Source organism: Ictidomys tridecemlineatus, chromosome 7 (assembly GCF_052094955.1).
Source record: "Ictidomys tridecemlineatus isolate mIctTri1 chromosome 7, mIctTri1.hap1, whole genome shotgun sequence".
NCBI classification, from domain to species: Eukaryota; Metazoa; Chordata; class Mammalia; order Rodentia; family Sciuridae; genus Ictidomys; species Ictidomys tridecemlineatus.
Window position 1 is genome coordinate 56,508,648 of NC_135483.1, and position 23,164 is coordinate 56,531,811.

General features: G+C 36.7%; 1 long non-coding RNA gene across 1 annotated transcript in view; it reads right to left on the bottom strand.

Annotated features, from left to right (window-relative positions):
- LOC144365473 (uncharacterized) overlaps positions 1-22,828 on the bottom strand; it is a 30,279-nt gene extending 7,451 nt beyond the window's left edge. Inside the window, exon 1 of the long non-coding RNA XR_013423947.1 lies at positions 21,816-22,828. This is a non-coding gene — a long non-coding RNA (uncharacterized LOC144365473). The remainder of the gene's footprint in view (positions 1-21,815) is intronic.
- Positions 22,829-23,164: the final 336 nt, after the last annotated feature.

The window sequence follows — 23,164 nt, forward strand, 5'->3', positions numbered from 1 at the left end:
TTTCAGCATATTTGAAATTGTATAAATATATATTATTATGTTTAATTTCAGGTCTTAGACTTTAATCAAGTTATGGCCTCAGAAGTGGGACCCAAACACAAAACAAAGTGAACAATAAAAAAAATACAAAGTTCAATTTCATTCTATGCATTGGAGTTGATGTCACGAGAGAAATCTAAACCTAAAGCTCTATAAGTCAAAGAGCTCCTCAGCAGAGTGAATATAGAAGGAGAGCACAAGGGACCTTGGTGTAGGGCTCTCAGGGAAGCCCAGAAGTAGACATGAGGTGCTACAAGAAGAATTAAGGCCTTGAAAATCCAAAGTATCTCCCCACCTAGCTTCCAGTGTGTCTCAATCACCCCATTCCCAGGTTCGGTCCCTAGGGGTTAGTATGGGTTATTGTCAGGTGTTCTCTTGAAATGCAACTATCCTACTCACAAAATACATTATTATGGGAAAAGTACTCATTTAACTAAGTCTACTTTCGTTTGAGAAATCTAGGACAAAAGTTTTAAAGGTAGCAAGAATGCCCTGAACATGAGTATAAGAAAATTGAACAGAGAAAACCCAACTGAGGAATTTTCAGTAAGAAAGTATACTTTCACCACTTCTTATTTGGGTCTGATAAATTAAGATATGGAGTGTGTGTGTGTGTGTGTGTGTGTGTGTGTGTGTGTATGCACATGTGTGCATGTGTGCATGTGTGTATGTGCATGTGTCGTGTATCTAAAAACAGTTAAGGCTTTGGAGGTAGCACAAATAAAAGATTGTTAAGTAGACTATGTTAGCCAGCTTTTTGTGGCTGTGGCCCTAATACCTAACAAGGACAATTTAGAGGCGGAAAAGTTTATTTTGGCTCCTGATTTTAGAGATTTAGTTCATGATCATCTAACTCCTTTACTCTGGACCCAAAGTGAGGCAGAACATCATGGCAGAGGAAAACTACTCACCACATGGCAGCCAGGAAGCAAGAAGACGAAGGGAAAGAGACTTCAGGGAAGATGAACCTTTCCAGAGCATTCTCCCAGTGACCCATCCTCCAGCCATGCTCCATGTGCCTCAAGTTACCCCAGAGTTAGTTCTTTAGGATGGGCCGATTAGTTTACAGCTCTCATAAACTATCATTTCACCTCTGAATATTCCTGCATTAACAAAGGAGCTATTGGAGGATGCCTCATATCCAAACTATAACATCTGTCTTTGGACCCCAAAAGCTCATGCCCATCTCACAATGCAAAATATATTAGTTTATTTCTGAAAGTTCCCATAATCTTAATAGTTCCAGCATTACCCAAAGGACCAAGTTCAAAGTCTCACTTAAGACTCAATATAAACTCTTGGCTATGAACCCCTGCAAAAATCTAAAATTAGTTATATATATACAATATACAATGGCACAGAATAAACATTCCCACTCCAAAAGGGAGGATCGGGGGCATAGGAAGAAGAGATGGGACAAAAACAAGACCAAAACCCAGTCTGGCAAATAAATCCAATGCTGTGCATACCATCTAGGACACATAGTGGTAAGATGTGCTCTCAAAAGGGCTTGGGCATCAACCTAGATGCCCTTCAGTTGATGAATGAATTAAAAAACTGTGGCATATATACACAATGGAATATCACTCCGCAATAAAAGAGAATAAAATCATGGTATTTGCAGGTAAATGGATGGAGTTAGAGAAGATAATGCTCTGTCACTGAGCTATATCCCCAGCCCTTTTAAAATTGTATTTTATTTATTTATATATTTTGGGGGGTACTGGGGATTGAATTCAGGGGCACTTGACCACTGAGCCACATCTCTAGTCCTATTTTGTATTTTATTTAGAGACAGGGTCTCACTAATTTGCTTAGCACCTCGCCGTTGCTGAGGCTCACCGTTAGACTGGCTTTGAACTCGTGATCCTCCTGTCTCAGCCTCCCAAGCCTCTGGGATTACAAGTATGCAACCTGTCAATATGCTAAAGTTTTAATACTGATTTTTCTTCCAACAATATGGCAAACGTAATTAGCTCCCACTCCAAAACACCCAGAAATACAACAAACATATTTTAACATGCAAATTTTAAATCAATATCAGAGGAGGAGTGGGAAGAGGGGAAGGAGGGAATGAAGGGAGGGAGGGATGGAGGGAGGGAGAGAATCCCAAAGGGATAATGATGAGGCAGAAAAAGGAACTACATATTTCTGCCATAGCTCTGGGTATATGCTGGCTCAATAATATGAGAGTCTAAAATTTTATTACTACTAAAAGGATAAGAAACAAGAACTATGAGGAAAATGAAGGAATAGGACTGATATTCTTAATGCAAATCAGGGACTGACTGGAAAAATGTAATGTCAGAGAAAATTTGAAAAAGAGAAAAAATATGCAATGGCACAGAAATACATGAGGATGATTTCCCTGTCTTGGTGTAGTTTGGGGCTTGGGAAAAAGGGAACATCTATTAAAATTTATAACCAAAGACTTGTCCCAGTGTGGATGGAGGTTTAAATTTACATACTCGTGTGTGGCTAAAGAATCTTAAGCCTTAGTCACTAGTATAAAAATGGCTCCAAACCCACAATAGTACTGGAATGCCTGGTAGAAGCATAGACAAAAAAATCTCTAGTAAAAATGTTCTCAGCCCAGGCCATGAAGAATTCCCATGAGAAAAGTTCACTGAAAAGGGGGTTGCTGTGATGATTTCAAAATAGACAAGGGTTTAAGAAATTCATGATTATGAAAAGTCACCAGCTATTTATATATATTATATATATATAATTACTCAGTAACGCCAAGTGGTAGAATTATTGAATAGATACTCAAAAGTAAATCTATCAAAAATAACATCACATACAAAAGTGAACTGAAAATATAAAAGAAGAAATACTCCATAAAAGTATTACAGAACATTTTAAATAGTCAAACAGAATATCTAAATTTTTTAGTCATTATTATAATGCAAAATTCAATTCATGGTTTAAAGAAAGCAAGAATAGAAAGAATGAAGAAAAGTCAAAGTTTGAAAATATACAGATATTATTTTTCATAATTAATTAAAAGCTAAATTTTCAGAGAAAAAGTGAGAAAGCAAAAAAATCAAGATGGCATTAATGAAAACAATATTAGGTATGAAAAAAAAGAACCTAATATCCCAAGATCCAACACAATTTGAAAGAAAGTATTGGAAGAATTTTTACTACCACATGTAAAGATTTATTACAAAACTACAGTAATTACCTTATTATAGTGTTGTCTCAAAGATAAGAAGTGGACCAATGGAATAGAGAATTCTCAAACAAATGTACACACATAGAAAGAGCTGACATGACAGAGCTACCACTGAAAAATCAATGGGGAAAAAGAAGAATTATTTAATAGTACTTAAACAATTTGTCACTTCATAGGGGGCATGCTCAAGGATGTTTATTGTTGCATTGTGTTAATAGTGAAATCTAAATGTCCATCAACAAGGGAGTAGATACATTGCCATGTGTCAATACAATGAAAATGAATAACAGTTATATGCATCATTTGGTTAAACCTAAAACATGATGTTGAATTATGTTATAATTTATTTACATTTTTAAACATGCAAGAATTAGACTATATATTTTATTGGCATATTGGCATACAGTGTGTGTGGTAACACACACACACACACACACACGTATTAGAAATGATAAACAGGAAAACTCACCATGGGAAGAAGAAATTAAATAAATTCAAGAAGGAGCATACAGGGAGCATACAAGTATATCCACGATTCTATAATAAATTAAATTTTTTAAAATCATGAAAATAATAAATTAATATGAATTGAAAACAAAGTGCACTGTGAATACTAATTAAAATTAATTAAGGGCTGGGAATATAGCTCAGTTGGTAGAGTCCTCACCTTGCATGCACAAGGCCCTGGGTTCAATCCCCAGTACCACCAAAAGAAAAAAAAATTAAACAAATTAGTGTGAAAATCATAACTCACAACTAAGTAATAGCTTTGCTACAACTGATAGCTAAAGATCTTCAACAAACAAGCCATTTAAACTCTTTGAACTTGCGTTATCTGTATAATGAGGGAATTGTACCAGATAATCTCCAAGGTCCCTTATAGCTAGAAAATTCAAATCAAAGCACTCTAAGGATCTATGGCAACAAAAAGCATAGGCAATAATTTGAATTTTAAAATTATTTGAAACTCAAGAAATGAATTTGACTTGGATGTTATTCCACAACTTCTTACATTGTTTACAGTCCTTACTGTTTGAAGTGTCCTGTTGCTCCTTCTTTCCACCTATATCCACTTCATAGTCTATCCTGGTTGGTAGCAGAAAATTAGCTCTCCTTCCGCTGTAGCAGCAATTGTCCCCAGCCTGGACAGACCCATCTTCCACTGTATTGAGGGATGTTTGGATAATCTCTTACTTTTCTTAAATATTTGGGTCCTAATGTAATCTTTGTTTAACTTTTAGTTTCTTTCAGTGCAAGAAACAAAAATTTATTCTGACTGGGATAAAAACAATTATTGGAAGGATTCTAAGTATCCATTGGAAGCAAAGGAAAAGATAATTTAGGAAGGGAAGGTTTAAGGATTTCTGTATCAAAATGTTATTGGTCTTCTCCCAAGATTCCTGCCATTTACAAAACTCATCCCCCACTACCTTCAGTGTTCTGGTCACTTTTTACCAATTCTATAATTACTAGGATACCCCTTTGGTCCAGCTTGAGTCAGATATCTATATTCAGTTCAACTGGCTATGTGGAAGGAGCCAGGGATTACAGACAAAATCCATGGGAGTCTACCCCTGAGTCTAAGTTCAATTTCCAGAAAGCAGTGATCAGAAACAAGAAGGCAACCCCAGAAGCAGTTTTCTCTGGGCAATTATGCACCAGATTCATGGGTCACATTAGGAGAATGTGTTTGCCTGCTTTTCATTAAATTTTAAAGAGTTTCACCGTGGAATCAGCACAATACAATGCATTTTGAAAATATTTCCAAATAGTTCTCTTATTTTTGACATCTTGGAGATGATTTGAACTCATTAATATTTATGTGTTAATACCGAGCCATAAATTGGACTACTTTCTCCCATTGGTCTCATAACCCATTGGCAACTTTCAAGGTCTTGAAACGTGTTTCAATCTACTCTTTTAAAGATCACAATAAACTTTTTTATGTTCTAGCCTAACAAATTGGGAAAAAATAAGTGTAAAGAAATCAAAGAATTGATTTATGATATTTGGGAGATGTAAAGTAGAAGTATGTCAACATGTCTGTTTTTGAGACTCACCATGAAAATCATAACAACCAAATTCAACATTTACATATATTGAAGATTCTTACTCTTAACTAATGAATTTGCTAATTCCTAGGGACCCATATCTGCAATACATGGCACTATCCATGCAGCCATACACCCACTTTACTTTGATATAAAATTCATTTGTGTTCCAGGAATTTTTATAATCATGCAAATTATCTACTTTATGATTCAAATTTATCATTTGAATTGGATGGAGAAACAAAGACAGGCACAAACTTTTGTTGAAATTATTTCAACCTGTCCCTCTGTATATTGACTCTGAATTGCTACTGAATACATGCACCTGTGTTTTCCAAGAGAGTATTTCTCTAAGCTTTTTGAAAATAGCAAGGTTGGCTCTTGATGTTAGCTTACTGGGACCATGATTCATATTCATAATATTTTATATCACTTCATTCTTATGCTTTGAAGTGTAAATTTAGGATTACAAACCGTCTTTTCATTACTAAATATTTCTCAATATCTTAGACTCTGTGTTATAAAAATGCCTTAAAGGAGGAGATTTCTCTGATGTAATTTCCAATAAGCTATTTGCCTATTCATTTTATTTACAAGTAGTATTGGTATGAATTACTTTTACATTAGTAGAATAGGAATAGTATAGTGTAGTTTATGTGTGTGTGTGCCATTAAATATGTTTTAAAAGTCTTCTAATTTTCATTAATGTTTTAAAATCATCTAATTTTAGTGCAGGTTACCAAATGGGTGAGCAGAAATATAAAAACAGACCAAAAGAAACTGAATGGAAATTTAGATTCATTATAGAAAGGATAAAAACTTGGAATATTATGTTTATTTCCAACTCTCTTGGAAGATAATCACTTTCACTTTTGTATGAAGTCATCTTAAACTTGAGTGTGGCCTGACTTAACCATCACTTGCTAACTCAAACAGCACCTAAAGAGTTATTAAGAGATGATGGCAATTCCTTGAGAACTAGGGATAACAGGGGTAATTTGTGAAATTTCATTTACTATCAGGAATGTTGAGAGGCCTGATTCTATCCACAAAGTTGAATTTTAGTTTTAGCCATTTTTCCATGCCTGATAAAGACCCTGCAGAGTGAGGATTCATGTCACATTCTGTCTATGCCTGAAGCCATTTCAACTCCCATCTTCTTTGATGTTGATTTTGCATCTAGTAACAGGGCCTAGTCTTAACACAGAACTTTCTATCCAGTAGATTTTGGCGTTTAGTGTCATTTAATTTAGTACTTCATTTTAAATGTTAAACATATACCAGCAATGTCTAATTGCTTCCTGAAAGGGGTGAGCAGTCTACTCCAGTGAGCATTTATATAGATGAAAAGAGGAAGAAAGTCTCTAGAGTTTAATGGGCTGCTTCTGTGCTAGACATTGGGGAGCAATAAAAATGAGTACAATCTTCACTCTTGAATAAATAAGTATTTAAACGAGCAAAGGTGTTGGTGAACTGCACAGTCAGAGGGAACAGTCCCCACAAGACTGCTCTCACTCCAGGTGCCAGCTGCAAACTCAAAGGTTCCTAAGCAGCCTCACTTCAGACCAAGTAGTTACAAATTTAGGGATCCTGACAAGCATCCTAAAGTATGCTAAAGTATGCTATGACTCCCTAAAGCTACTATTTTTATTGTCACATTTAGTATTGACAAAGCTGAAAATTAGAATGAACCTAAAGAAGAAATGCACAGGACAAAATCTGGCAAGTTTCTGAAAGTGTAGCTGCTGATCATCTGCTCCCTGTGGAGGCATGGATTATAATTTTACCAGTATCAAAGTATGACAGTACCCTCAGAGCACTCCAACCAAGAAGACCACCAAGCCTTTGGTACCCGAATTTTTATTAAAGCTCAACCACATACTGTCTGTGTCACTGATCTTTAGTACATCTTCCTTAATGTTTGAGCTAATAATTTTACTCTTCAGTTCCTGCAGAGTTCATAACTGATGGGGCATGTCCCAGCACTCCCAGGTAAACAAAGATATACCCATCAGGCAGGACATTCCAGAAACCCAGGGAATCACCTCCCAGTAACCAAAGGTAAAGTCCAGAATTCTCTCTAGGTAAGGTTAATTCTTTGGAAAACAGCTTACTATTTTAGGTTGAACCATAGGAAAGGGCCAATATTCAACCATTTGGACAGGGGGCTATATTGGGGATTGAACTCAGGGACACTCAATCACTGAACCACATCCCAGCCAGCCCTGTTTTGTATTTTATTTAGAGACAGGGGTCTTACCAAGTTTCTTAGGGCCTTGCTAAGTTGTTGAGGCTGGCTTTGAACTGGTGATACTCCTGTCTCAGTCTCCTGAGCCACTGGGATTACAGGCATGCTCCACCTCATATTCAACCATTTTTGACATATAAAAGTGACAATTTCATATGGTGCAATGTAATAGGAGGAAAACAGTTCACTCAGCAAATATCTACTATGCACAAACTGGGCAAAAATTATGACATTTGATCATAATAACTGAGGTAAAATAGATGAATAGGCTTCTTTTAGTACAGATGATCTCATAAAGGGTGTAGGAAATTTTCATTCAACAAATATCTACAAATACAAACTATGTGCTAGCTAGCCCCTGTTCTAGGTAATGGAAGTGCAGTATTAATACCAAATAGAACTTTCAATGTGTTAAATTTAGAAGGGGGAGGGGACAGAAATAGGCATTCAAGGAATAAGCAAACAAAATGACAATTTATGACAGTTATAAGTTCTATAAAAATAATATAGGATAATGTGATAGGCAGAAGTAAAGAGATGTCTAGGTAGCATGACTAGAAGGATCTGAGAACTAAAGCATAAATGATGGGCAGGCACCAGCTTTGGGAATAAATAGAAGCTGAGACTTACAGACAATGGGGACAACTAATCAATGGCAGGAAAAACTGGTTCTTCTGAAGAATATGAAGAACCAGTGACTGGAAAAGAATATGTGACTGGAGCATACAGGACAAGGGACAAGCATGTGATACAACAAGATCAGAGGGTCTGGAAGGAGCCAGATCAGGTGAGGCTTTATGCACAACAATAATGGAATTTTATTCCAAGCACAAGGGAAGTGATGATAGTGTATGCATTCCTAAGTTTCATAATTCTTAAACTAATAATAATATTGACACTGAAATATCAGAGATGTATACTTTTTGAAGTTACCAAAATCTTACATGCTATAGATTCATGAGATTATTATATAGAGATTCTTACTCTGAGGCAACCTGGTCAAGAAAAAAGCCATTCAGTTCATCCAGAAGAAGGAAAAATGGGGATGTAGGCAAAGTAGAATAGAAGATTTGGACTAAGTTAAAAAGGATGCTAAAGGGGGTGGGGGGAAAAAAGGGGGAGAGAATTGAACAACAGCAGAGGAGGTAGAGAGGGAAGATGGGAGGGGAGGGGAGGGGAGGGGGGATAGTAGGGGATAGGAAAGGTAGCAGAATACAACAGTCACTAATATGCCATTATGTAAAAATGTGAGTATGTAACAGAAGTGAGTCTGTATTATGTATTTGGGGAGTTCAAAACCCAATTGAGTCGAATGTATGAAAGATGATATGTCTTGAGCTCTGTAATGTTTTGAACAATCAATAAAAAAAAAATAAAATAATAAAAAAATAAAAATATTTAAAAGTAAAAAAAAAAAAGGATGCTAAGTCAAAAGGCTTTCAAGGGGTTTGGCTTTTATTAAAAAACTGGGAGATTTATTCAGATTTTAAGTGACAAATATAGTAAGCAGAAATGTGCTTTAGGTAGAGGGTGGATGCACTGTTTAGTGTATGTTAAAATGGGTGGGATGGCTGGCACAATTTGATTTGCTAGTATTGGAAATTCAGTGCAAATGAATTTACAGTTTACTGACCCAGTATGTGGGAAGAAGTTCAAATGGCATGACTACCTTCAAGAATGCCTAAATCCAGGAGCCCAAAGAACGCAGCTACCCATACACAGCTCCTGATTTACTGTGAGTTGTGCCACCCTCTGATAGAACAATGGCCACCAGAAGTTCCAGGTTTCAGTTATTGTCACAGGTCAGGATCTCTGAGAGAGACACCACCTCTTGCCCAGCACTTAAATATTAAAGCTTAAAGAAAACAATTATAGAGATGGTGATTATAGGAGTTATTGCTTGCTTAAATGCCTTCACATCCTTATTTCGTGCTTTATTGCACATTTTGGAATGTGCTCCAAGAACTTTACAGGTATTGGATTTAATTATTTTAAGAATACTGTGAAACAATAATACTGTCAACCTCACTTTTGAAATTATGAAACTGAAAAGTAAAATACTTGGAAATACTTCGTCCCCAATCACTTATTTGCTAACTGGTGAAACCAGAATTCAAACCCAGGTGGGTAGACTCAAGAGAGCTCCATTTTAACTTTTTTATTATAAAGAATTGTTATGGTTTGGGTCTGGAACGTCTTCCAAGGTTCATGTGTTGAAGGCTTGGTGCCCAGTGTAGCAATGTTCAGAGCTGGGGCTCGTGGGAGGTGACTGGATCATGAGGGATCTGACCTCATCAGCGGATTAATCCCTTGATGGGTTTGTAGCTGACACCCATTATCGGGACATGGTGAGAACTGCAGGAGGTAAGGCCAAGTTGGAGAAAGTAGGACACTGGAAGTGTGACCTGGAAGGGTAATCCCTGTCCCTGGCCCATCTTGAGCTTGATCTCTCTACCCCCTCTCTCAATCTCTGTTTCCCCAGCTGCCAGGATTTAATCTTTGTTCTGCCACACCCTTCCCCCAGGATTTGCTGCCTCACCTCAGGCCCTTAGGAATGGTGCCAACTGATCATGGATGGAAACCTCTGAAACTCTGAGTAAAACAAGTCTTTCCTTCTCTAAGTTGATTTTTCTCAGATATTTTTTCACAACAACAAAAAAACTAACACACAAAATTTGAGCTTATTCAAAATAGTCAAGCTACTATAATGCCTGTCCATAATATTCCCAACTTAACTCCACTTAACACAATGCAAGTTATATTAAAGCATACCCCAGACATCATCACATCATTTGCCTTTGATCCACAAATGGGTAAGTAGCTCCTTTTAACAAGACCATAAAACACTGTCACCCTAAAAAATAAGCAATAATTACAATCAAACAACCAGTCCATGTTTACATATTCAATTGTCTTGTGAATTTCATAAATCATTTTTACTTTTACATTATGGGAATGTACAGAAAAATCCAGACTGACGTAAACTACTGGATAACAAAATTTTAAGACTTAAAGGAAAAATAAAATAAATGGTGAGAGAAATATGGATTCTAAGAAACTAAAAAGATACATAAAACAATGTTTGGATCCTGAACACTGAAAGTGATTTAAAATTTATTTTTGTACACCAGGAATGAAAAAATTACTTTGTCTTAAAAACAATTTGGAAGAGCTCACTTTTGTAAAGTTATGCCTCCAATAGGATTTTTAATGATTATTTCTTTGTTTTGTTTTATAATTATGTAAAATATTTACACAGGTCAAAAGCCAAGATTACATGTCATATTCGAAAAGTCAAATTAAAAATAATCTAGTTCCTATTTCTGTTCCCTTGAATTTATTGTCTCCCTCCATTTTTTAAGTAAGTTTTTAAATTTGATGGTTTCTTCCCCATTGTATATAAAGAGGAAACTGTATCAACCCTTTCTCTGATGAATGTTAAAATGTCCTTTGCACTTTTCTCCATAGTGCTTTTTTTCCATTTAATGTACCTTAAAGATAGCCCTCTTTCATTTTAATAGCTGCATAGAACCACATAGCGTGGTTATACTCTAGGTAATTTCACTAACTCCCTACTGAGGGGCTTGTAGGTTATTTATAGTCTTATTTTATTCAAATAGTCCTCCAGTGAAGGCCTTGTCCATGTATCTTTTTGTTTGTGTGAATAGGGTAAATTACTAGAAGACATAACATTAAATTAAATTGAGGTCATGTGGGTGGACCCTGATCCAGTACTACTGGTGAACTTATAAGAAGAGGCAGCTAAGACACGGTTAAAGGCAAGTTTGATGGTGTGTGCCTGTAATCCTAGAGGTTTAGGAGGCTAAGACAGGAGACCATAAGTTTGAAGCCAGTATCAGCAACTTAGTAAGACCTTGTATCCAAAAAAAAAAAAAAAATGTAGCTCAATGGTAGAGTACCTTTGGGTTCAACCCCCAGTACAGGGGAAAAGCCAAAAAGACAATGAAACTTGTAAGGGAGACCATGTGGGAACACTGAAAGATGGCCATCACAAACCAAGGAAAAGGCTCCCAGAAGAAACCTATCCTGCTGACACCTTGATCTTAGACTTTCAGCCTCCAGACTATGGAGAATATGCATCTTTTGTGTAAGAGTTTCTATCTGTGGTTTCTCTATGGCAGCCCTAGCAAACTAATACACCCCATGTAGTTTTAAAGGGTGAATTTTTGTTCTTCTTTATATAAGCCACTGTAATTTGCAATTTCTCTCTTAGACTTTTATGTGTTTTACCTCTGAGATCACATTTCACATAAAACATGGACATCCTTCTCACCTGCAGTTAGTGAAACCAGAGTTTAAGAGGAAACTCAATGCTCCACTTCTGTTGGTAGGTGGCCCTGTGCAAGCTGCAGGCTCTGCAGCTGAGAAAGGGCTGAATTAGTGTTAGCAGCTAACCACAGCAGGAAATGCCTGCCACCACCAGTGTGGCAGCTGGCAAAGCTGGATTCTCCTCCACCATCACTGAGTGGCATGTTACAGCTCTCAATGTTGCCACTCTGAATGGCGGGTTGCACCCTCCAGAGTTGCTACAGACTCCAGCAACTCACTGCCAACTTCTTTCTGAGCTACTATCTCACAAATCTAAAGAATGATACTCACAGTGGACAACAGAAGGAAAGGGTGAGAGGAGAAGAATTTATTCAAGTGTGAGGAATAGAAAAGGAACTCTTGTAAAGGAAGGGACCCTATAGGGTTGCCACCTATGTGTGCTAGTCTAGGGGTTTATACAGCACATAGGTCAACACTATTGGAAAGTACTATGGGTCTTGGTTAGTCCTTGAGTCTGAACTTCCTTTCAGGTCTGACCCACTTCCGTTTTCCAACTGCTTATGGGAAAGCAGGAGGTTGAGGGCACTGGACCGTGGATGCTCAGGGGTTCCAGGCTGTGTTGCTGTGTGGACCAGGTATCAGCAGCAGGTCTACCCTGGGCTGCCACAGGTTGACAGATTGCTGCACCCTGGCTCGCCTCACTCAGCATGCAGACCCCGCTCTGCTCTGGGCAGCTCCAAGATGAAGACTTGGCTTCACTAGGAGTCACTCTGGTGCTCTTACGAATGTCAGAGAAGCCACCTTTGCATTTCACTAAGGTTTTAAATCAACATCTCTTTAAAGATGAGGATGAACTTTTCATTTTTCTTCCAAGATGACTGTTCTTTTTTTATTAGTTCATTTTATTTATGCATAATATTAGGGTTCATTTTGACATCATTATAAAAGCATGAAATATAATTTGCTCCAATTTAGTCCCCATAATTCCCCTTTTCCTCCCCTCCGCCTTCCCCCATTCCCTTGTCTCTACTAATCTATCTTGTATTTACTTATAGTTTTTTTTAAATTAGTGCCTTATGGATATACTTATAGGTGACATTCACTATTTTATATTTATGTACATAGGAAACTTATTTCAGATTCATTCTACTGCTCCTCCCTTTTCCTATTCCTCCTTCCTCCCCCTTAATCCCTTTCCTCTACTCCACCAATCTCTTCTGTTTCCTAGATGCCTATTCTTTAGGGCAAACTAAAATATAATGCAACTGAAGCAGTGATGAACTAATCTTTAGGCAGTCTTGCCTCTGGAGATTTAGAATGCAGCTAGAATTCCATACCACATAATTTCTTTAAAATAGTTTTGCCATTAGGTGTTGTCAAGGATAGAGAAGGTTGCACTGAAGTATGATGGCTTTAGGATAAATACCAAGGAGTGGTATAGCTGGGTCACATGGTGGTTCCATGACTGTTCTTTTAAGAACCCTTCATACTGATTTCCGCAGTAGTTACTAATTTATAATCCCACCAACAATGTAAAAGTGTTTCTTTTTCTCCACATCATCACCAGCATTTTATTGTTTGTATCCTTGATGACTGCCATTCTGATTGGTGTGAGATAAAATATCAGGGTACTTTTAATTCGCATTCCCTAATTGCTAATGATGTGGAATATTTATCATATATTTTTGGCCATTTGTGTTTCTTCTTTTGATAATATCTGTTTAATTTATAATATACATAGTTTTAAATAATTTTTTAAAACTTCTACCATGATTCTTCTTTGACTAATGTGTTATTTTAAAATATGCTTACAAAATTACAAATACATTGCAACTTTTAAAACTTACCTTTTTGTTTTTGATGTATAGTGTTTAATATGAGAGCATGATTAGTCTGATGCCATTTCTTTTAATTGAAATTTATTTCATGGTCTACTACCTGGCCACTTGTTATAATATCCTATGTCTAATCAGTAGAATGTATGATAGAATTTGCGATACAAAATTTTATATATTCATAAAAACAAGCTTGTAAATTACATTATTCAACTTTTCAATGTCTTTATTTATTTTAGTCTGCTTAATCTATTAATAACTAAGAAAGTTTCATTGAAAACTCACAACATATAATAAGTTGTCAATTTCCCCTGGAAATTTCCCCCCTTGAATATGATAATAATATATTAATATAACTAAAGATGAGAAAAAAGAGCAGGATTCATTAGGAGATATAGACAACCTTCTAAACATTCCAATATACAGCTTTCACAGATATCCTGAATCATTAACTAACATTTGATCAATAAACCTAAGCAACTGTTAATGAGCAGGATAAATTTTACTGTATAATGTAGAACATCTTTTACATGGCAGAAGTCCTGATTATGCCATTCATTACTCAAAGGCTCAAATGGATCTCTACTTCTAATCAAATAGAATAATTTCTTTATTCCTATGTATCTATCAAATCTCATTTCTCACTCTACTTTGTCCTGTACAAAGTTAATTTTTTTTACTGTCTGGTTTAAAAAGAATGTATTCTGTTAGTTATGACATGTTGCTATAGAATGTTTTTGGTTTAAATAAATGAGCCACAGTCACCACTGTGTGTCTTCACATTCATATTGGAAGAAGGCTGAGTAGAATTAGAAGTAATTTATTGGCCATATTAGAGAGAAATAATATTATAAGAGACATTGTAAATGGTACTAAACAATAGCACCCTTCATGAGACTTCAGTGACCAAAGCTCAAAGCCAATAGGGAGACAGAGCAAGAAATGTGCTGTGTGGTTTTCTTTGGAGGCTAATGTGGGACATTTTCTGGGTCATCCACAAAGCACAGCATTCTTCTTGAGGCTCAAACCAAACAGGTATCTACACAATGCTTTTTTAACCTACTGATGGGGATATCACAGCCAGTATGAGTGGAATGTAGTTTACTCCTCAGATAGAGAAGGGTATAAGGAGCCCGTATATGCTCACTCTCATCATACAAGATGAAAAATGCTTAGAAATATAAAGTATATTTACAGATCTTAAGTGCTAATTAGTGAACATGTGCTAACCCACAAATTCAGTATGGGCCAGCATGTGGTATGGTCCTGGACATGTAGAATAGATATGAATCAATGTTAATCCACAGACATAATTTCTAATACTTAGACCAGAGACTTACAACTATTTTTTGTGCCTGGACACTGCTGGCAGTCTGACAAAATCTCCGAACACCTTCTCAAAATACTCAAAAATGCAAAATGAAAAGCTCTCAATTACAAAGGAAACTAGTTATATTGCAAAATGCAGTTGTAAAAATATTTTTTAAATGTGATATAGCAATGCACATACTCCTTTATGAAACACTAAAAAGCAAAATCTAGTTTCAGGGTGAATAATCAACAGAATGAAAAACATAAATGGCATTAGATATCTGCAGTTACTTGTCAGAAAGTTCATATTTTCTTTTTTCTTCATGGTTAGGCCTGAGTAAATTTTCCTGGAACCTAAATTAAAGGACATATCTTGGAAGCTAAATATTGACTGAATAGATCACAGGCAAATTCAGGAAAATGACTTAGCTCCCTGAAGGTATGCATTTATATTTCACAGGGAAGCCAAACCTGGAACCAATAAGATATTCCAGAAGTTGTAACCCAGAGGGGCTAATCTTACCACCACCCATCGTCCCAGGAGGAAAAGATTTATATTCCAAAGGTTCAGAACCCAGGGAATTCCCCCTTCTCTACCCAAAAAGACTTTGATTACATTAGGGAAATTTGGTTTGTATTACTCTCTCAGAAGGGGAAGAGACAATGTATGCATAAGCTCATAACTTGGGGGTGCCACTCCTGTAGTGCAAGAAATACCTTTTGCTCATAAAAGAGACCATTCAAAAGAGTCATGCTTAATGACCATCTATCTCATCAGTTTACACAAGGGGGACAACTGGACTATGGGAATCAATGTGGTTATTGCTCTAAGTAAGAATAGTTAAATCTACTAATTGCAGAAAACCCATATCTGTACTTAGGAAAATTTAAATAATCATAACATGGAAACTTACTTACCTCATATTGTGCGTATGAACACCAAAGGATTTGGAAAAATGGAGAGCACCTCTGTCACTACCAATGAAAACATCAATTCATTTGTCAAATATTTGTTGAGCAACCCATCTGTGTTAAACAGTCTACTCGGCACTAGGTATGTATCCCTGAATAAAACAAATCCAGTCCTGTCTTTTGTGACTCTCACAAGTTTAGAGTCCAGGAAGTGAGAAGTGAGAAGAAAATGAGAAGGAAAAATTAAACTAATTTTTAAAATTAGAAACCTGAAAGAGAAATGGTGCTGATCCTTTTAATGAGATAGAGAATAACGGGGTCAGAGCAAAAGCCTGCCTGGTTGGGAGTAGGGAGGACCTCTTTCTTTAGGTGGGATGAGGTGGACCAGTCAATCATGCAGACCTTGTGGGAAAATGCTCCAGCAAAATATCGCAAAGATCCTAACACAGAGAAGATTTTGCCATATGTGAATTAATAAGTTGGGTTGTGAGGTCAAAAAGAGAGAAAGAAACAAAAAGCTAACAATGTTCCCTTTGCATCTATGCTGACTCTCTCTCTCTCTTTATTTGGATTCTAAGTTTTTCAACCTGTCTACTCTTTGCCCAAGTTGTAGCAAGATGCTAGAAGTTCACAAATGTCAAGGTGAGGCTTAGCAATCATAGTTTAAAAGCAATATGATAAGAATACAAATTCTGTGTTCTGTCACATGAGTTATACAGGATCCAAAAGAGTCATGCTTAATGAAAATAAGGCAATAGTGTGCCTTTTCTGGTTTTGAAAAAAAAAAACCCAGCTTTTACAATTAGTTGCCAAACAGAATTTCAGTTGTCATATCTCATAGCTAAGCCAACTGGCAAAAGTGGAACCAATGTCCCTGCTATAATGTCCCAGCATAGAGCTAAGAGACAACGTCGTTTCCCCTTGAGGAATGACACCACTCAGTGGACTTCACACAGTGACCTCTTGCAAATTGAGTCCCTGCAAGCTGAGGTTGATCTGTGCAGCTGGCTCTGGGTGAAGTTTGTTCATTGTGGTTAGCAACACTTCTACCTACTTACTACTGGCCAGGAATCTTAGCTCTTCAGGTCATGGGCTTTTTAAAAAACAGGAGAAAATATGACTTTCTTGGTATTTAGGACCAACCGTGACAAGTACTCCTTCATTATCCAAAATGCTTGTATAGGAGCCAATACTAAATTCTATGATGGCTTTCTTTTTATTCTCCCTCCAGTTCACCTAATTTCAGCTCAGAAAGAAACAGATAAAGAAATAGATAAAATATGTAAACTTCATAACAAAAAAATGAACCTATGAAGATATATAATGACTGCTGAATAACCTCAAGTTTTAAGTCAATTTAAATATTTCTAATCAATTAACTTGAATAATAAACTACAAGTTGTAGTAGAGGCAAGGTTTTTCATTGCCATTTTTCCTCTGCAAAGACAGTAGAATAAAGCAGAAGCTTACCAGAGTTTTTCTGTTCCCACCAGAATTGTAATTTGGATTTGCTTCTCCCAATAGGATAGAAATTTATTTTTTTTATTTAAGTTCAAACAATGGTGCTCCCCACTTATCTGAAAGTATCTTGAACATCAGTTACTCGTGGTTAAACTGAATCCAAAAATATTAAATGGAAAATTCCAAAAATAAACAATTCATAAGTTTTAAATGGTATGCTGTTCTGAGTAACATAATTAAATCTCTTGCCATCTTGCTCCATCCAGGACATGAATCATTCTTTGATCCAAGCCTTCCTGGTTATCATATTGAGTATTGCAGTACTGCAATGTTTGTCCAAGCCTAACACTATCTCACAATACCTGTATCAATCACCTCACCTCATTGCATCTCATATCAGGTATTGAATCATCTCACATCATAACAAAAAGAAGATTGAGGATGGTACAATATTTGAAAGAAAGAAGAAGACCACATTTATGTAACTTTCATTACAGTATAGTATTGCAATTGTTCTATTTTATTATTAGTTATTGTTGTTAATCTCTTATTGCGTCTAAATGATAAACTAAACTTTATCATGGGTATGTTTGCATAGGGAAAAAAAACTAGTACATCAAAACCCAGTACTATCTGCAGTTTCAGGAATCCACTGGGGTCTTGGAACATATGCATCAATGATAAAGAGGGACTACTGTAATTCCCTTGTAAGTAAATGGTTTTTTCTCTTATTGCTTTTAAAATCTTAATCTCTCTTTGATTGAGATCTGTGCTGCCTGAATCTGAAAAACTGTTTATTTAGCCATTATCTAGAAATTCCAAGACAATATCAATACTCTCTTTTTGAAACTCCAATTTGTGGCAGATTTCCTTACCCCATATTTCACATCTCTTCAATAGTTCTCCTCTCTCTGTATTTTTCTTACTTTTGCAAAATTTGTCAAACATATTTACCTTGAATCATGTTCCTTTTGGCTAAATATAGTGTGCTTTTTAATCCATCCAATGAGTGAGTCTGAATCTCACACATAGGTGATTGTTTTATTGTATGATAGATATTGTAAACTCATGTTCTATGGATCTTTATCTACAGTAATTATAAATGATCGAAATAGGAAAATACATTTAATTTTATCTCAGTTTTTTTTTTTAATGGACACAATACTATTGTGAGCCATCCATGGGCTGTTTGTGTGAGCTCTGTGCATTAGAGCTATATGAGGGGACAGGACTGACATTGCACACTGATTGGGCTGTGCAACATAAGTGTGCCTCTCCTTTCACTCTACCTGTGATCCCACACAGCACCTGAGATGGGTATGACTTGCCCAAATGTCAATCAATCTGCTAACCACAAGACATCACAAAGCAAGACTCCATCTTTGAAACATTATCCCCTGCCTTATTTGGTGAAGAACATTCCATTGAGGCTCCTTTGTGTGTGTTCCCCCTATAAAGAGATTCCAGGTGCATGCTCTCTTTCCAGTGCTGTCCAGCGTGGAAGCTGACCCTTAGGTCGCAGAGCAATCCCACCCTGGACCTGAGAAACTCATATCCACATGTTGCGTGATTTCTTCACTATTTTCTTAGTTTAGTGTTGCAGCCAGCTCCTTTGAACCCAGATCATGTCATCAGCACGGACAGCTGGTGAGACAATACCTTTATTTTATTTGTTTATTTTTTATGTGGTGCTGAGGATGGAACCAAATGCCTTACACGTGTTAGATAAACACGCTACCACTGAGCCACAACCCCAGCCTCTTATCTAAGTTTTTTAAAGACACTTTTTTTTTTTAAAGTAACACTTAATGTTTACAAATTCCTGGTGGATATTTATGTTTGGAATTCAGGGATAAGAAGTTGAAATTCTCAGGAATTTTTAAGAATTCTCAACATTATTTCATTCCTAAAATAATTCCAACATCCTTATACTCCTTTGTATGATTATATATATATGTAAATATACATATATATGTGTGTACATATATATATTGCTTAATAAATAATGACTGCTGCAATAATAGTGTTCACATGTATAGCAAGCATTTAAATCCTGGAAAATTTCAGTGAATACTACTGGAAATTCTAACATAACATTTGAATTGCCTGGCAAAGTTGACAACACACAATCATGAATCAAAAGTATTAATTTGAGGACTTATTTTGCTTCCAAAACTTGTTATTTCTTAGAAGTTATATAAAGCAAAATGTGTAAAAATGTAAAAATGTATTAGTATTTATTTTATTTTTAAGAATAAGTCATCATTACCAACCCAGGGCCACACGCACACACTCAGAACATGACAGAAGCAATCAGCAAGACCATGAGCCAGATCCTGAAGCCTGAGCCACTGCTCTCGTGTGTGCTCCTGTCCAGATGCCCAGAGAGTCCACCTTAACACATGTCTCCTGCTCTTACTTTGCACTTGACCTAAGTCAAATCCCGCAGACCAGTAACATTGCTATGTTGAGTGTGAACCTTCAATTCTTGCAAAGAATTGTAACAATTTTCCCATTTCTCCATTTCTCTATTGAGTTTTATCAGTATTTTTTTAAATATATATACCAAGAAATTCTGGGGGTTACCACACCAAAACACTCATCTTCATTTATAAATAACTTATTTTTATTGTGTCCAACCTAATATTTCATGATCATAGATGCCCGGTTTTCTCTATCACCGACTATAAGTTAGCATCCATGCCAACATTTATGCTAATGTTAAAAATGTAACATTGCCCATTCCCAGTCATGTCTGGTTGGGAATGTGGATAAGCTCAATCAATTCAAGCTTTTCTCCTGTTCCTCTTTTCTTCCTCCCTGTTGTGCTCTAATTTTTGGCATATTTCAGGTCCTGATGAATCAGCTGGCATCAGAGTTGCATTACACTGTCCCATGGATGACTTCATATAATTGATTCAGGAGGCAGGTATATCATGTTTCATATTTTCTTATTGACAATTCTCCCTTACGTCTCTCCTCACATCTTTGCCATGATGTGGATACCCTTACAGAGAGCTGGGGATACTGCCAATTTACTAGGTACACCTAATCCTAGAAGACCAAAAGAAGAAGGTCAAAAGGAAAGAGAATTTTTTTTCAACTAGCCAATCATATCTACTTCTAATTTTGACTTCTGTACCAATTTCAAAATTCCGATTGTACTACAGAATCACCTGTGGGACATTTTTTTAACTTGTAATTTTTAAACACCATCCCTAGAGATTAAATAAGTCTATATTGAAAGCCAGAAAAATTTTAAATAAGCACCCAAAATGACTCTGGTGCAGGTGGCTAGGACTACATTTTAAGAAACATGGCCCGTGAAGCTCTCCAAGGCTCCAACACAATTCATCTGGAAAGGCAATCAGAAAGGCAATAGTGATCAGATTTCCTGTCCACAATAAAGGATGGTTAGAGCCTGTGTGCTGCATATTCTTCAGGGTTCTAATGAGAATACTCATTACCACATTAGAAGGATTCAAGAATTTGGGGGTCTGAGCTGATTTTCATCTTAGATACATTATCAATAAGTTCAGAAATCAATAGAGGGCCTCAGACAGGATCATGGAAATGGTGCCACACTCTACACTTGCACTCATGTCTTAGTCTGTTAGGACTGTGCTGTAGTTTGGACCTAGAATGTTTCTCAAAGTTCCATGTGTTGAAAGCTTGGCCCCCAGACTATGGTGCTACTGGGAGGTAGAAATCTTATGAGGTAGAGTCTGGCAGCAGGAAGTTAGGTCATTGGGGTCATACCCTTAAAGGGGATATTGGAACTGAGGTCCCTTCCTGTCTCTCTCTTTGCTTCCTAGCTGCTGTGAAGTACATAGCTTCCTCAACTACCCAATCCCATTAAGATGTACTACCTTGCCACAGGCCCAGGAGCAATGGGCCAGTTGATCATAGGAAACCTTCAAAACTGTGAATCAAAATAAATCTTTCTTTTTTTTAAGTTGATTATCTCAAGTATTTTGTTATAGTGATGGAGAGCTGACTAACACAAGCTGCTGCAAAAATACAATAGGCCCCATGGCTTCTAAACAATAGAAACTTCTCAAAGTTGTGGAGGCTGGGATGTCTTAGAACAAGTTTCAGTAGATCTAGTGTCTGGGAAAGGTCCATTTCCTGGTTCATAGATGATGTCTTCTCACTGTATCCTCCTCTCGTGGTGGAAAAGAGCTTTTGGGGGTCCCTCTTATAAGGGCATTAATCTCATTCATAAGGGCTCCATTCTCATGACCTAATCACCTCCCAAAGGTCTCACTTTCTAATACCATCACCTTGGGAGTTGGATTTCAGCTTGAATGTTGGGAAGACATGAGTTCTAAGACCAAGGCAACTGGCCCCCACTAGGGACATCCTGGGAGAATTCAACCATCTGCAGAGGAAAGTGCATTACAGACCACCATAGAAATACAAAAGTGACATTGCTGAGCTGCAATTTTTAAGCCTGTCTTCAGAAAAGAAACATAAAGAGGTATACTTACAGGGTTTCTGGCCCTCTTTTCTCTTTGGAAACATCAGAGATGAGATTTTGACCTGAGAGATTTTAGTTGATCAGAAGTGGAAAAAATTGTAAAATCTGAAGAATCAGGCCATGGGTGTCCACAATTTTAATTTGAGATATTTAAATTTTTTGTTTAATTCTGAAAAGTTGAGAAAGGAATATTAGGTCCAGGAGAGAAGTAGAACATTTTTAAATTTGAGATCAGGTCTAATTTTAACAGACAAATATCTGAGTCCTTTTCTGGTCGATTGACAGCTATTATTCCAAGTTGGCTTTCCTCTGAGTTAATTGCACACAGCTACCACTAGGTATGCTGTGGAGGCTCTATCCAGCTTTGGAAAACAAATTATCTCATGGTAAATTAGCTTCTGGGATTTTACTAGTATTAACTTGAATAACTATTTGTCAAAAAACACTATGGGAGCCAGGCACAATGGCTCACACCTGTAATCCCAGCAGCTTGGGAGGCTGAGTCAGGAGGATCACAGGTTTAAAGCCAGCTTCAGCAAAAGCAAGGTGCCAAGCAACTCAATAAGACCCTGTTTCTAAATAAAAATACAAAATAGGACTGAGGATGTGGCTCAGTGGTTGAGTGCCCCTGAGTTCAATCCCCGGTACCCCCACCACCACCAAAAGAAAACCACACACACTATGGGAGTCCATAATAAAAGCAAAGGATGAAGTGGTATTGGATTATTATGCAAACTTCTTCACCATTGTGAAGTAATTAGGAGAGGGATACAGGTTAACCCTTTATTCTTTGGTCTCATATTAAGCACTAATAATTGCAGAAATTTCTACTAAGTGGCCTTAAAATTGTACCCAATATGATTGCTCTTTAAATGTATATCTGCTCACTTTTCAAAAGAAGAAATACAAATGATCAACAAATATATGAAAAAATGTTCAACATCATTAGCAATTAGGGAAATGCAAATCAAAATTACACTGAGATTTCATCTTATTCCAGTCAGAATGGCAATTATTGAGAACATTAACTATAATAAATGCTGGAGAGGATGTGGAGAAAAAGGAACACTTTTGTACTGTTGATGGGATCATAGATAAGTACAATCACTCTGGAAATCAGTGTGGAGGCTCCTCAAAAGACTAAGAAAGGAACCACCATATGACTCAGCTGTACCACTCCTAGGTATTTATCCTAAAGAATTAAAGTCATCATACTCTAGCAATTCCTGCATACCCATGTTTACATCAACATAATTTGCAATAGCAAAACTATGAACCCACCTAGGTGTCCATCAACAGATAAAGAAAATATTGTATATGTACACAATGGAGTTTTATTCAGCCATAAAGAAAAATGAA